The sequence below is a fragment of the Macaca thibetana genome, chromosome 3 (genome assembly GCF_024542745.1).
Source record: "Macaca thibetana thibetana isolate TM-01 chromosome 3, ASM2454274v1, whole genome shotgun sequence".
Classification (NCBI taxonomy): Eukaryota; Metazoa; Chordata; class Mammalia; order Primates; family Cercopithecidae; genus Macaca; species Macaca thibetana.
Window position 1 is genome coordinate 32,494,433 of NC_065580.1, and position 17,242 is coordinate 32,511,674.

The 17,242-nt window shown below is 33.5% G+C and overlaps 1 protein-coding gene across 3 annotated transcripts in view; it reads left to right on the plus strand.

Moving 5' to 3' along the window:
- Positions 1 to 17,242, plus strand: part of GRM8 (glutamate metabotropic receptor 8) — a 797,799-nt gene that overhangs the window by 763,932 nt on the left and 16,625 nt on the right. The window lies entirely within an intron of this gene.

Below are 17,242 nucleotides of genomic sequence, written 5' to 3' on the forward strand. Positions count from 1 at the left end.
AAAATAAACTAACACAAGAACAGAAAACCAAACACTGCATGTTCTCACTCATAAGTGGGAGTTGAACAATGAGAACACATCGGCACAGGGAGGCAAATATCACACACTGAAGCATGTTGGGGGCTGGGGGGCAAGGGGAGGGATAGCATTAGGAGAAATACGTAATGTAGATGATGGGTTGATGGGTGCAGCAAACCACCATGGCATGTGTATACCTATGTAACAAACCTGCATATTCTGCACATGTATCCCCAAACTTAAAGTATAATAATAATAATAAAAGAAAGTTTATTCCTTAATTTTATTTAGAATTTACCCACAAATTCAAGGCCAATGCAGTATGTCCTAAGGATTAATTTTTTGTGTCAACTTGACTCGGCAAAGGGATGCCATATAGCCAATAAAGCATTCTTTCTGGGTATCTTTATGAGTTTGTTTCCAGAAGAGATTAGCATTTGAACAGGTAGACTGAGTAAAGAAGACCACCCCTCCACCAGTGTGGGTGGGCATCTTCCAATCCATTGATGGCCTGAATAGAACAAAAAGATATAGGAAGGGAAAATTCAGTCTCTCTTCTTGAGCTGGGGTGTCTGCTTTTTTCTGCTCTGAGGTATCAGGCCTTTGGAATCGGACCAGAACTTCCATCATTGGTTCCCCTGGTTCTCAGGTCTTTGGACTTTGAATTATGCCACTAGCTTTTCTGATTCCCCAGCCTGCAGATGGCAGATCATGGACATGCTCAGCCTTTGTGTGAGCCAATTTCCATAATATATACATATATCAATAGGAAATTAGTAATTGGAGAACTCTGACTAATAAGGACATTATACAGAATCAAGAATTCTACTTCTTCAAAAGAAAGGGGAAAAATAATCTTTATTTTTTCAACTATCATATTCCTAGAATATCAACAGACATCAAGTAAATGCTTCTTACATTAATAAGGGATACAATGACCAGATGCATTTTAAATTGAAAAAAATCAACATCTCTCTTACAGCCTATCAATAACCTGTTAGAAAATGTGATGGATTAAAAAATACCCTCTTTATAATGGAACCATTACATTCTTCAGAACAATTCTACCTAAAAGAATAGTACCTGTTTTAAGAAAATTACAGGATTCCCCTGAAAGACTGAAAACAAGATTTGAATGAAAGATACACTGTTGTTGACAGGCAGACTGAAAAAGTATAAAAAGGCAAATTTTTAAAAATTAAACTTCATTTAAATGAATATCTATTTATAACTTAAAATGCATTATTAGCAAACTAAGCATATAAGAGAATTTACCTAATCTGATAATAAGTACCTTATAAAATGCAGCAGATATCATACTTAACAGTGAATTGCTAAAAGCTTTCTTCCTGGATTTGGGAAAAAAGCAAGGATGCCTACTTGTTTTTAATACTGAAAATAATCTCTGTTATGCAATATTGTACTGGTGTTCCTATCTACTGCAAGACAACAAAAAGAAGACATAAAGTTTAGAAAGAAAAGGTAAGATTCAATATTTGCAGATGACATAAATTCTGTGTAAAGATATTCCAGAAGAAATTACAGATAAACTGTTAGAATCAATAAGTAAGTTTAACAAGTTTACTGAATATAAGATAAATATACAAAATTACATTTCTATATAGAAGCAATGAATACATAAAAATAAAATATAAAATTTACAACAGCATAAATATCAAATAACTAAAAATATATCTAACAAAATAAATGACCTCTACATCGAAAACTGCAAAACAGTAGAGAAACAAATTAAAGAGGACTTGAGTAAATGGAAGTATATAAAAATTCATGGACCAGAAGATTCAATTTTATAAAGATATCAAATACCAGATTGAACTATATATTAATGCAATCCTAATCAAAATCCCAGTAGGGGCATGTGTGTGTGTGTGTGTGTGTGTGTGTGTGTGTGTGTGTGTTTATATCGAAAATTGGCAAGCTGACTCTAAAATTTTTATGGAATTATACAAGACCAAGAAGAGCCAAGACAGTTTGGAGAAAAAAAAAATAAGTTGGAAGACATATACTACCAAGTATTGAAGTTTGCTATCAAATCATGCAGTAACAAAGCAGCAGGTATTGATACAAGGATGGAAAAATAGCCCAATGGAATGAAATAGAGTTGAGATACAGACCCAGTCATATATGTTCACCTGATTCATGATAATGGTCACAATAGAGGGTTGTGGAAATTCTTTTTCAACATATGTAGCTGAGAGAATTTGATATCAAAAAAATATGCTAGGGAAGCAAGGAAGAAATAATATGAAAGTACAAAACTTACCAGTAATATTAAGGACACAGAAAAACACAGACTATTATAATACTGTAATTGTCGTGTGTAAACTACCCATCTTGAGTAAAAAGACTAAGAAAGGAACCGATCAAAAATAATAACTACAACAACTTTTCAAGACATAGACAATACACTAAGATATACATGGAAACAACAAAAAGCTCAAAAGTGGGGGGATGAAGTTAAAACTTTAGAGTTTTTAATAGTTTTATCTTTGCTTATTTCTTTGTTTATATAATAAGTGTTACATTGTCATGAGTTTAAAATAATAGTTGTCATCAGTCTAAAAAAATAAGATGATATTTGCAAGCCTCATGGCAACCTCAAATCAAAAAGCATACAACAGATACATAACGAAAAATTAGCAAAAAGTTAAAACATACCAACAGAGAAAGATCACCTCCACTGAAAGGAAGTCAGGAAGGAAGAGGAGGCCACAAAACAATCAGGGAACAAATTAAAAAATGGCAAGAGTAAGTCCTTACTTATCAATAATACCATTGAATGTAAATGGGCTAAACTCTTCAATCAAAACACAGAATGACAGAATGGATTAAAAAAATCATAATATAGATTGATGGTTTCCAGCTGCATCCATGTCCCTACAAAGACATGAACTCATCCTTTTTTATGGCTGCATAGTATTCTATGGTGTATATGTGCCACATTTTCTTAATCCAGTCTGTCATAGATGGACATTTGGTTTGGTTCCAAGTCTTTGCTGTTGTGAATAATGCCGCAGTAAACATATGTGTGCATGTGACTTTATAGCAGCACGATTTATAATCCCTTGGGTATATACCCAGTAATGGGATGGCTGGGTAAAATGGTATTTCTAGTTCTAGATCCTTGAGGAACTGCCACACTGTCTTCCACAATGGTTGAACTAGTTTATGGTCCCACCAACAGTGTAAAAGTGTTCCTATTTCTCCACATCCTCTCCAGCACCTGTTGTTTCCTGACTTTTTAATGATCGCCTTTCTAACTGGTGTGGGATGGTTTCTCATTGTGGTTTTGATTTGCATTTCTCTGATGGTGAGTGATGATGAGCATTTTTTCATGTGTCTGTTGGCTGCATAAATGTCTTCTTTTGAGAAGTGTCTGTTCATATCCTTCATCCACTTTTTGACGGGGCTGTTTGTTTTTTTCCTGTAAATTTGTTTAAGTTTTTTATAGGTTCTGGATATTAGCCTTTTGTCAGATGAGTAGCTTGCAAAAATTTTCTCCCATTCTGTAGGTTGCCTGTTCACTCTGAAGATAGTGTCTTTTGCTGTGCAGATGCTCTTTAGTTTAATTAGATCCCATTTGTCAATTTTGGCTTTTGTTGCCATTGCTTTTGGTGTTTTAGACATGAAGCCCTTGCATATGCCTATGTCCTGAATGGTATTGCCTAGGTTTTCTTCTAGGGTTTTTATGGTTTTAGGTCTAACATTTAAGTCTCGAATCCATCTTGAATTAATTTTTGTATAAGGTGTAAGGAAGGGATCCAGTTTCAGCTTTCTACATATGGCTAGCCAGTTTTCCCAGCACCATTTATTAAATAGAGAATCCTTTTCCCATTTCTTGGTTTTGTCAAGTTTGTCAAAGATCAGATGGTTGTAGATGTGTGGTATTATTTCTGAGGGCTCTGTTCTGTTCCATTGGTCTATATCTCTGTTTTGGTACCAGTACCATGCTGTTTTGGTTACTGTAGCCTTGTAATATAGTGTTCTCACTCCTAGGTGGGAATTGAACAATGAGAACACTTGGACACAGGAAGAGGAACATCACACACCGGGGCCTGTCATGGGGTGGAGGAGGGGGGAGGGATAGTATTAGGAGATATACCTAATGTAAATGACGAGTTAATGGGTACAGCACACCAACATGGCAAATGTATACATATGTAACAAACCTGCACGTTGTGCACATGTACTGTAGAACTTAAAGTATAATAAAAAATAAATTAATTAAAAAAAGAAAATATTCAAGAGGGACATAACTCAGTAAAAATGTATTTCCTGTCTTAAAAATAAATAAAATAAAAATCATAGTATACAAAAGAACAAAACTGCAAGACCCAATGATCTGTTGCCTACAAGAAACACACTTCACCATAAAGATGTATAGACTGAAAATAAGGGAATGGAAAAACATATTCCATGCAAATTGGAACCAAAAAGGAACAGGAGTAGCTATACATTTATCAGACAAAATAGATGTCAAGACAAAAACTATAAAAAGGTGGCAAGCCACCCAGTAAAAGAAGTAGAAGATATTTGCATTATACATACAAGAAACTGTATCCAGAATATGTAACAGAGGAGTTAAAGTTGATAAGAAAAAAGATAAATGACTCAATAGAAAATGGGCAAAAAATTTGGTCGCTTTCAGAAGGAGATACTCAAATACTCAATAATTATAGGAAAAGCAATTCAACTTCTTTAATCATAGGAAACTGCAAATCAAAACTATAACTACATTTTACATAGTATAAACACATCACAATGGCAAAAATAAAAAAGGCAATCTGAAATGCTGGTAAGGATGTAGAGTATTCAAAATTATCTTCATCTACTACAGTGTTAGTAAGTTCAACTACTTTGGAAAACTCTTTGGCAATACCTACCTAATAACCAAAAAGAATTATTGAATATATTGTTATAGGCACTGGACATACAGCAATGAGAAAAGCAGAAAATACAATACTTGGCTTTATAGGTTTCACAATAAACAAATAAGCACATATAATTTTAAAAATATGATGGTTATAAATGATAGGGAGAAAAATAAATCAAAAAAGGAGGATAAGGAGTAATGAAGGGTGTAATTTTAGACAATATGTTCCCACACTAGAAACAAAATCTAAATATATAATATCAGTATAATATTTTTATTTATACATAATAATTATACATATTTTGGGGTATATGTGGTATTATGACATATGCATACAAGTGTAAGGATCAAATCAGGGTATTTAGGATATCCATAGTATAAAACATTGTTTCTTTGTGTTGGGATCATTTCAAATCTTTTCTTCTAGCTGTTTTGAAATATATAACAAATTCTCGTTAACTATAGTCACTCTACTGTATTATTGAACACTAGAACTTATCCCTTTCATGTAACTCTATGTTTGTACCCACTATTTTAATATATGTTATCAACAGTATAAAAATTATGCAGCTATTAAAAGTAGATTAATAAACTTGAAAAAATCTAAGAAGTACTTTTAAATGTCTATGGCCAAAGTATTAATATTCACACTATTCTAACTATGCAAGATTTGTCTTCATTTAAATATAGTGTAAAATATGTATATATAAAATATACTATGTAAAAAGTAACAACTGGAACTTTTTGCAAAAAAAAAATTAGTCAGTGTTACAAAATGGAAATTTACATCATGAAAAGATCATAATTTGTTAAAATTAAAGTAAAATATTTGGCAATAAATTGTATATATTTTGACACACTGCAATTCATCAAAGAGTAAGCATTGTAGAACTCTGAGTTCATGTTGTCTAATCTTGCAATAAATATAAATAAACATATAAATAGATCACATACATATTAATGGAATGAATCATATAATGTGTATTTCTTTTGAAGTAAAATACATTTACAAATAATTTTTATTGACTTTTGGATACAATATATTAATAAATGTGAACTGGCATTCAAAATGATTGCAAAATTAACAGTAAATAAATATTTGTCTATAAATATATACTTGCAAAAAGTTATTCAATTATTACATCCCTAAATAAAACTCTATGGGTTTTAAAAATTTGTTTTGTAAGTTAATAAGATCATTCCTATATCAACGACAGAAGTAATTTTCTACAAATGCAATTGGCTTTAGGCTTTGCCATATTCAAAGAGTCATTCTAACCTTCATACAATCATATTTTTGTAAGTTTGTCTGGTTGATAAGAGATATTGTAAATATGATTTGCGTAGTTTATTTCATTGGTGTGAGAGGGAGCTATTCAAATGTAATTTCACTTCTTTTATTAGTTGTTTCAATAACACACACACACACATGCACTTGTAAAACAATGATTATATCTTTTTGTTTAGGTTCTACTATTTTTTATTTTATAAAAATAATTTATATTCATTGTTGAAAATTTGAAAAATTTGAACCAAAATACCAGAAGGAAGTAAACATCATTCATGGTTCTAATGTATATAAACAGCCAGAGTTAATGTTTTGGTTTGTTTCCTTCTAACTGGTCTTAGAGAGAAATGTTTGTCTTGAGATCACAGTATAGAAATGGTTCTGGCCTCAATATGTATTATTCTTAAAATTATATTGTTTCCCATGTTATTAATATTACTTCATAATGCCAATAATGGCTGTGCCATTATTTATATACTCAATTGTATTTTTGTTTATTGGGTTGCGCCAACTTTTTACTTTTCATAAATAATTCCTAATGAACATTTTTTCAAATAATTTTTTCATATATGTGATTTTTATATATTTTAAAAAGGACAGAATCCAAGTGGGAAATTACTGGCTTAAATAGCACTAATCAAATATTGTCCACCACCCTTCATATTTCAAGCATTGTTGCAACACTTTTTTACATCAAAGCGTAGATAGGTTTACCTTAGTTTATCATCAATTGTCTTTTATATTCTTATCTCATTGAGTCACATGTTTTCTCAAAATCTGTGGAACTCAGCTGTCTTTCCTTTGTAGAGCCGTGGAATCATGGATTCAGAAAAAGGGAAGTACTGAGTACACAGACTTTAGAGCCAGACAACCTGGCTCTGCACTTACTAGCACTATGACCTTAGGCAAGTGGCCTTACATTGCTGTGCCTCAGTTTCTTCATCTGCAATGTGGGAATAAACACAGCACCTCCCTCAAAGAGTTGTGTGAATTCATATAAAGTAAGAATGCATGTAAAGTGCTTACAAAGAGCTCAGTACATAATCAACTATTACAAATGCAGTTTATTATTATCTTAAGTTTCTAGGAGCTCTCCTCCTGATATTTTGTCTCTTTGGTTTTACTCCGGTCTGTAAGGCAGAAAAGTCTCATTTTTCCCACGCTGACTTGGGTTTTCTAAGTTTCTTACTGTACTATAGTCTTGGCCAGATGATTTGATCTTTATATCTAGCTCTGTCTTTGGCTTGGATCTGTTGTTTCAGCCTTCTTGCCCCCGATCAACATTTAGTGAAAGCAAGAAGTTCCTAAATTTCTTATTTGAAAGAAAAATGGAGGTAGAAATACTTGAGGTAAAATATCAATACTGAAAAATATTAACACCCAACAGTTGTGTTATTTCAGTACTTTCCAAGCACTTTTTAAATACATTATTCACAACCAACCCTCTGAGTTTACCAGGTCAGGAAACTTTTTCTGTTTTACACATGAAAAACAAGACTCATAAAAGTTAATTATTGGCCTGGAGTTACCATATGCAAGGGTGTCAAAGTTAAGCATTTAATTTTGTGGCTTTCTGACTCTCTCAGTAGAATGCCCTTCCAACTACACTAAAGAGCTTCCAGAATATATTAGTCAAACTTAACTTGTGTGTGCTGCTATAATAAGCAACCCAAAAATCAGTGGCTTGCAAAAACAACAATGCTTTATTTCTGACCTGCATTTCATACTAAGGAGTTTAGTTCCATTGCTGAAGGACAGCCCTCATCTGGAATGTACCTTTCCTTGACAGATGTAAGCAACAAGGATCAACCAATCAGTGATGCTTAAAGCTTCTGTTCATGCATGGTCTGTACTGTATCTGCTCATGACTCATTGTCTAAAACATATCACATAATGAACCCAGACATGGATGGGATGGAGAAGAATGCTCTTCCCCAAGACATGGTTCTGAAAACCATATGACAATGGACAAAGATGTCCAATCATAAGGAAGCGGGGATTAAGTAATTGAGGACAATAATATGATATACAATAGAAATTCATGACATATAAAGACATGGATGAAGAAGTCTTTACAGTATAAATAGGAAGTATCAACATTCAAAGAAAAGAAATAAGAACCTATAGAACTTGGCAAAAGTTTACTGTGTCAGAAGAGTTATCAAGGATAATTTTGTAGCTTTATTTTTTTTTCTTGGATATTCAGAGATTGGCAATAGTTGTTTCCAGAGACAAAGAAGTTGGTTAGAGGCAGTGGCAGATTGAACTAGCTGAGGGAAAGAGATCAAAAGAGAAAGCTGTACATGAGGCACAAGTGCAAAGCTGCTGACATAGGAATTTTAGGCTATTTACTTGACAGCCCAGCTTCCTTTTGGAAATGCTGTTATATAGACTTCCTTTCCTATAAACTCCCTCAGGTACTGAAGGCTATATAAAATGCCTGAAATGATTCTTCCTTGAAAATTTAATAAAAAGCCTAGCTTGGTACTTTCTTTCCCTAACCAAAGACCAAGGTCACTGAACCTAGGAATAAATTTAATGGCTTGGGATTATATTTGATAGATGAGACACTTTGTTAGAACATCGTATTAATGTGCACAAGGTCAATCACTACAATCCATCTGAGGATACTGTAACTTCATTTTTCTGCCATAGCCATGGAAATTATCTGTCATCCTACTCAGTTTTCACTTATTACTTAGTCAGGGGGGCCGACTAACCAGTTATACGATACGTATCCACCACTTGCAGGAAAATAATTGAAAGTATTTGCACTGAGTATACAATTTTATTTCCCACTCACATAATAGTCTGAGGCAGTTCCTGGTTGAATGGCAATTCTCTTCCATGGAGTGATTCAGGAACCCCTATTTCTTCCATCCTATAGCTTTGCGTCCCCTGATGTCTCCTCATCATAAATAATAGAATCAGCAACCAGAGGTAAGAGTTTCTAGGGAAAAGTGCACACACATTAATTCTGTAAAACACTTTTATGACATTTATCATCTTGTTCTCATTATATAGGTTGAAAACTAGTCAAATAACCACACTACATGTAGTCAGAACAGTCAATGACTGGTCAGGCACTCCCCAGAAACAATCCAATACAATGGAAGGAGGAGCACACATTTTGGTGTAGTGTTAGCTACCTATGCCACAGTCCTTTTCCCTATTACAAATATCTGTCTTTTTCTCCTGAGTGTCCTCTTGGTAAAATGCTACGTTTATAAAGTTGCTTGGTAAAAATAATAAAAGGAAAAAAAGTATAGGACCATTTTTTCTATCACATCAAAAGAAAGAATACTCAATATTTCCTCCATGACAATCAAAGTTTTCACTTGAGTGCAATTATTCTGAAAACTGAAGCATCAGTAGTTTGGACATATTTGGAACTCAGCCTATCAGATTTACCAATGGAATAATTTATCCACATAATTCTTTACTCCTACTCTTAGGAACATGGTTTTAATAATAGCATCCAGATGGCTTTCCAACTTAAAAATGGTTTATGTTCCAAAATTATGCTGGTAAATTGATTTGTGGCATTTGAGATATAATTTTATACATATAATATTACATGTGATAATTGTCTTTATGCCATCCATAAAAGTCTATCTAACTAATTGTCTAACTGAAATACAGGACCTTTGCAATGAAAACTGTAGTAAATATTGTTATTGTGATGTGGGTAATTACCATAAAAATCCTAGAAATAAAGATTCATTTTGAACATAAAATATTTAATTAAAATTTTGACACCATAATATACAAAACAGCTAATATAACTGCACATCCTTTATCTGATAATAGCTAGATATACTTTTTTATTACTGAGGAAAATACAAGTTACCCTATTTAATACTTATATTTTCACACTTGGAAAAGTTCACATTCTATCACGGTGAAGTGTGGTAAAACTTAACAGCCTCAATTTTAAAATATACTTGGAGCAAGTCATAACTAGTTTTATTGCAAAAGATTCCTGTACACATTTATATTAATTTTGGTACCTTGAAAGGCTGCCTGGCAAGCTACTTCCATAAGGAAACATGCATTATGAGAAGTGAGAAATATCCATCCCTTCTACATATTTTTAGCTACCTGTCACTCCTTGACAACAATGCTCACATCACTGAAGCATGTGACATAGCTCTTTTTTCTAAGTGAAAAATGAAATAACATAAAGGAAAATGACATAATGTAAACAATCTCTTACTAAAAACAATACATTAAGCCAAAAGTATTTTACAGAATTTATTACAAGAACCTAAACACAGTCTTGAAGATTCTAGCTGTGATCATGAGAATGAGATGTAGAAGTCATCCGAAATAACTGCATCATTTGGGATTGAGAGCAAGCCTAGGTACCAGAGCCAGAACCTCCAATGAACAAAGGCAACTGATGGCAGATACGGGAACAAGGATGAAAGAGGATGAAGAGTTGAATGTTAAGACAGTTTCAAAGGCAGGATATGGGATATGGGGGAAAAAGACAAGTCGGTAATGACCTGGAAGCAGGAAAGGGGAATAAAGGATGGTCCAACCTTATCGTCTTACCTGAGGAATATGAATTGAAGAAATAAAGACAACCATGACTTGAAAGTCTGGGGTGGAAATAACTCTCTTGGAAAGAGCAATTTCAGTTAAGACCACAAGGGCAGAGGCAGGGAGGAGAGGCTGGGGATGTAGAGGAGCTGTGGTTGTGGGTTAGGAGTTACAAAGCACACTAAAGTAGATTTACAGGTGAGAGATGTGTGAAGAATTGAGTGATTTTCAGTAAAGTTCAGAGTATTCTAGTTGGTTCAGTGGAATATTGTGTCTGAACTGCATCACTTTGGGAGCTGACTGGTGATTAGAGGAGTAATCTGCTATCCTGATTCTTAACAGAACACAGGGCTTCACTAAGAGAAGACTCAGTCAGACTGCTAATGACCTAAGGACTATTCAGGACCTAAGAAGGTTGTCCAGTTGATCTGGGTGGGAGTAAAATAGATCATCTGAACCCAGGACATCAATAAAATTAATGAAACTAGTAGCATAAGGCACTATGCTCATTGAAAAGAGGGATATTTGAGATGATGTCTGAGTTCACTTTCCTACGAGATTTAGATGCCCAGGGCTTCTGATTGACTAATGGTTCTAAAATATACTTACAAGTTTCTTGGTTCCAGCTCACACTTCACAACTCTCTTGTTCTGAGAACTCATGTCAGTTGTGGGGCTACTAGCAAGGTAATGACTGTCATGAAATGGTCCTAGAAGCTGTCTCAAACTGTTGTGGGAGGTACTTTGGGCTAGTTTCTCACTGAAAATTGTACATAAGGCTTTTCTCCTTCCCTCTCTTGTATTTAGCTCTTTCAGGTACCTGGTAACGGTAATAACCTTAAAGCCCTGTAGGTGCTTTATTCAGAGTAATGCCTCTGCTAAAGCTGGTGAGGATTTTCAGCCATAGATAAGATTGTGCAACAACCAAGCTCTCTTTTACATCACAGAGCTTATGGAATCATGTGCAAGAAGAGGACTTTTTGTCTGTGATCTGGAGTTATGAGTACTGGTCAAAGCATTCTCCGCCTTTCACTGGTTGTTATTTGAGACCTACAGTTTCTTAGGTTGTGATTACTGGTTGTTTCAAGGTTTTGGCCTATTTGAAACGATTTTGTCTTTTCCTGAAAGCTGTCTTTACCACAAACAATTGAATCTTCAACATGGGGTTCTTAGTGCCAATTTGTGCGATCAGTACACACTGTAGCAGACCACTGGTCTCATATTAGCAGCATACTTCATCTTGGCTAGGTATAGTGACTTGGAGAGATCACCATATGTGTGGATAAAGTTTTAATTTTCTAGAGTGCTTCAGCCATACCTAGTATCCAAGCAGACCTATATGTCTATATCAGACATAATAGTGACCAGTTATACAAAATTCTAAATGTCAGGTCTGATAATTTTCCTCTCTTGAAACCTGGTTGCTTTGACCTTCATGAGAATCTTATGGAGGCACCAGTCCTAGCAGTAAGATTTTCTTATACCCAGGAACATCCCCCTATAGATTGTCTCAGAGATGTAGTAAGTCTAGGGCTGTCAGGATCTAGGCAGACATGACAAGAGCAGGTAAAAAAATATTGCTGAATCATGGTGGGTCATTATCCTTGAGTTGTGAAAGATACCGTTTATCAAGGTCTGGAACACAGAAAGGGTTCTGAGTCTTTGAGGCTGAGTTGCAAGTGGTTAGTTGTCTTATGCTTGCCACCCTTTCACGTAGAATTCCCTTTAAATCTTCCTCAACTCACCTTATCCTGTCCTTAGTAAAGGGGCTAATCTTAGTAAACATCCAGGCTCCCCAGAGATAGCCCATGGATAAGGGGTGAGTGGAGCCTCTGCATTGCCACCGTAATTAGTTTTTTCAGCACTTTGGGAGAAGATACTCACCATTATTTTCTTCCTTTCAAACAACAGCAAGACACTATAAAATATTAGAAGAGGAGATTGAACATCAGAAAAAATTGTTTCTGCCAGTATATTTGCTATGCACTTGCATCTCTAATTCTGAAAAGGACTGTACCCTACCTAATACACGATGAAAAGCCAAATAAAAATGCTGATGTAAATGTCAGAGGATGAGAGGTAGGAGAACAGCACAGGAGCTGGGGGTAAATACATTTCTTGTTTTCCTTGTTCTCACTCCAAGGTTTAGTAAAAAGAACCCTGGCTCTCTCTTGGACAGAGTCATCATCATTCTGTCAGTCGTGTACCACCTTTCTGATTTACCCACCATAGTTTTAGTTCTACATAGTTTTGTTTTGTTTTCCCACTTCTAGTATCTATTTCCTGGGCAATATTGCATTTTTTCTAGATACATATATTTCGTGGTATAAAGTTATGCAAAATTTGCTTTTATAATTTTAAAAATCTAATTTGTACCTGTACTTGTATCTTATTTTTCATTTCTATGTGGGCTTATCATATTACCAAATATGATATAGTTTATGACTATTACAGTTTTCTGTCTTATCGCTTTCTTCTTTTATATCAAATACTTTCTTCTTTCTTTATTGAGTTTACTTTTTGTTCTGTTAAACTTTACGTAGTTTCATGATTAATTTTTGAGATTTCCTGCACCCTAAGATTGCCATTTTAGACTTGAAATTTTCCTTCAAGCACCACTTAGGTTGTATCCACAAATTTTCATACATACTGTTTCCATGATTATTCAATTTCTAAATAGTTTATACTTTCCTTTTTATATGAGTGACTTACAGGGAAGATATTTAGTTTCCAAATAAATACTCATATTTATTTATAAATTATAATTTTAATTTGATTGCCTTTTTAGGTGAAAGGATATAGTCTCATGTTTCCTGTTAGGAAAATTTGATTTTTGTTGTTGGATAACCTAATTCATAATTGATCTCTGTGAAGCTCATTTATATTTTAAAATAATGCAATGAAAATGATAATTTTATTACTGAGTCATTCAAACTATTCTTAATTATATGTTGTATAATCAAATTTATATCTTTGAAAAGATGAATTAAAATCTCTCATGATGTTTATGGATTTGTCTATCCTTGCATTTCTATGATGTGTTGCTTACATACATCGTGATAATGCGTTGTTAAGTGTGTGTATATATATTCTTTGCATAATTTAATGATTCTATCTTGCATTCTATTTTGTCCTATATTAATATTACTTTCCAGATTTCATTGTCTACATTTTTCTGGCATAGAAAATGTATTTTTCACTTGGCTTATTATAATCTTTACATATACTTTTCTTTTTGAGAATACAACTTAAAATCAAAGCTGATAATATCTATTTTTAAATGGGGAATTTAGTCTTTATTATGAAAATCACCGATTTATGTTTGCTAATGTTTTCTGTTTTCTTTTTACTATGTTCTCATGTTTCTTTTTTTGTCTTCTCTGAAATTATTTTAACTGATCAAGTTTTCTCTTTTTTTTTTCATTTGATAGTTCAGGAGTTTTAGATCCTATTTTCATTTTTTTCTAAGTTGCCTTTAAACCTTAAATATACACTTTAACTATTTTTTTCTTTTTGGCTAACAACATTTAGAACTAATTTGCTGGCATATTTTTAAAATCTTATATCACATCTTCTTCCCTTTTTAGGAATAATTACCAAATTATTGGCAATTTATGTCTTGTTTCTTGTTTTGTTGATCAACCTTGTGAGTTGTTTAATTTTATAGTCTTTCCAAAGATTTTTTTTTAGCTTTGCTGATTTTCTTTATGTTACATTTGTATTCTGTTTTATTGATTTTTATCTTTATTATTTCCTTCCTTCTATATTGATTGGATTTAATTTTCTCTCCCTTTAGTTTTTTAAGATGAATAATCATATCAAGATTTCTTCTGTCGTGTCTGCTTTAGCTATATCCCATGACTTTTGATATGTTGTATCTTGATTATTATTCAGTTCAAAATATTTGCTAATTTCCATTGTTTTTCTTTTGACTTATGAGTGATTTAGAAATGTATTGTTTAATTTTCAAACAGCTGACAATTTTCTTATCTTTTGTTATTTATTTCCAACCTAGTTCTATTTTCTAATCTGATTTCACATTAGTCAAATAGCATACCCTGTATTTAAATTCTTGAAAATTTGTAGGATTTCCCAGAATGTGGCCATCTGATAATATTTTTTCTGTACAATTTAATAGATTATTTTTCATAAGTTTTGAAAAATTATTGTCCAGTGTCTCTTTTAAGTGTTCCTTTTTACCTGTTATATCTCTCCTTTCTAGGACTTCAGATTCATATTTATTCAAATTTGTATCATGTTTTATATATCTCCAATAATTTCTTTCTGGATTTTAAAAATATTTATAGTCTCCATCCTTCACTGTGGATTTTTTTTTTACTGATTTTTTATTGATTTTCTTTCAGGTCATCGGTCATTTCCTTCCCTATAGCTAATTTGTTATTAAACTCATCTATTCAATTCAATTATTATATTTTTCACTCCTATAATTTTTGACTTGAGTACACACACACACACACACACACACACACACACACACACAAATACACACACACACTCCAGTCCTCTGGCGAAAATATCTTATTATGTATTTTCTCCAATACATTAATGTTAAAGTTTTGTCTGAGAAGCCTGGTGTCTGATCATCTGTGGCACCATTTCTATCACCTGTTTAATTTTTGTTGTTGTTTGCCATTTGTTTTTGTGTCCTAGCATGCCTGGCTGGTAATCTTTTATTGAATATCTGACATTGTACGTTTTTTAAAAATGTAGATGTTATGTATATTGTTATTTCCCTCTAGAGAGCCTTCAATTTTCTACTAGTCAGCACTTGAAATATATATACCAAGGCATTTCACCTTGATATAATCTGGGATTGGGATAATTTGAGGATAAGTTTCAGGTTTTTATGGATTTGTCTATTTCTGATTTACCTTTACTCCTCGGCAATATCCCTTTAGATATATTAGCTAAATGTCTGATATGTTTATGAGTAATTGTTCTCCTCCGTGGACCTGAATTCTAACTGAATTCTCTCTGAATCTAAATTATGTTTGATTTTTTTTTTCTTTTTAGCTTGCTGCTTTCTTACACTTAGGATTCAGCAAAGTCTCAAGGAAAAAAATGGTGTAAAATACCAGGTTTACTTCTCTGTAGTACCCTAGAATTGTGGGTCCTTAAGTCTTGACTGCAATGATAACCCCAAATTCCAGATTTTATCTCTCTTGTCCATGAGGCTGCTGACATGTCTATCTAAAGATTTCTGTCTTTCCTATGTAGAATCAGTATGTTACCTGGGAATAAGAAGCAGTGGAGAGTGCTGTACATATGTCAATGTGCTTTCTTTTTCCTTCCTAAGATCTTGGCCCCCTGAGTCCTGGCTACCTTGGTTCTCCTCTGATGCTTCCAAATAGTCTTATTTTTTCTTAACTTTATGATTGTTTTATAGTTATTATCAGAAGTTGGTTTGGTTTGATTATAGCTACTCCTCCATAGCCAGAATCAGAAGTCCTTCATCTATTGAGATTTTATTTTATTTTATTTTTTGATTATACTTTAAGTTCTAGGGTACACGAGCACAACATGCAGGTTTGTTACATATGTATACATGTGCCATGTTGGTGTGCTGCACCCATTAATTCGTCATTTACATTAGGTATATCTCCTAATGCTATTTTAATGATTAAAATGCTAGCTTCTATGAATTTATTTGACGTTTTTAAGGATTTGTTATTTTTTCAAAACTTCTCTAAGATAGCAATAGTGTTATTTCAACTGTCTTCCTTCTTTAGCTCTATTGGATCTATTTTTGTATGTTTATACTATTCTCTTTGTAAGGTGTCTTGGTTCTCCTCAAGTATTTGCTAATTCTTGGTTGTCAGTTCATCTATATTTGAATCCAACTTGGCCTGCCTGCTGTATTATCAATAGCCTGTCTCTGGTGCTATAGAGGTGGAATGGTGCCTATGCAGCAACGCTGTGCTGGCAATTTGTCTTCTGAATATAGAGAATCCCTGTTCCTTCTGGTGGTCAGTGGTTCATCAGACACTTTTCTGCTCCAGCCCAGTGCAAACTCAATGCTAAACATCATTGAAAAGAGTAACTTATCCAGCTCTTCGGGCCCATATTCTCAGATAGATTATTTTGTTAAGCTTAACAAGATACAGTTCTAAGAAAGCCAGAGCTGCTCTAGGATCCACATGAAGTTTTTATTTATGAAGAAAGTAGCTGATTAATAACAGCAGAAACCCTCTAAATGCACAACTAAATATTAATTGAAGTGCTTTAACTGTGCCTCTATCATTTAGAAGAAATTTGGTCCAAATCTATTAGCAAAAGGATGCTTTTCTGATTTGGAGAGGACTCAAGTCATATTAATCCTGCTCTTTCACTTCTCGATGTATTTATGGGGGCCAGATGGTGTGTGGTAAGGATATGGGCTTTCAAATTAGAGAAACCTCAGTTTGAAGCTACACTTTATTTTCATGTATTGTATGACTTTTCAAAAATGACTGTGTCTCAAAAATGACTTCTTCGTGA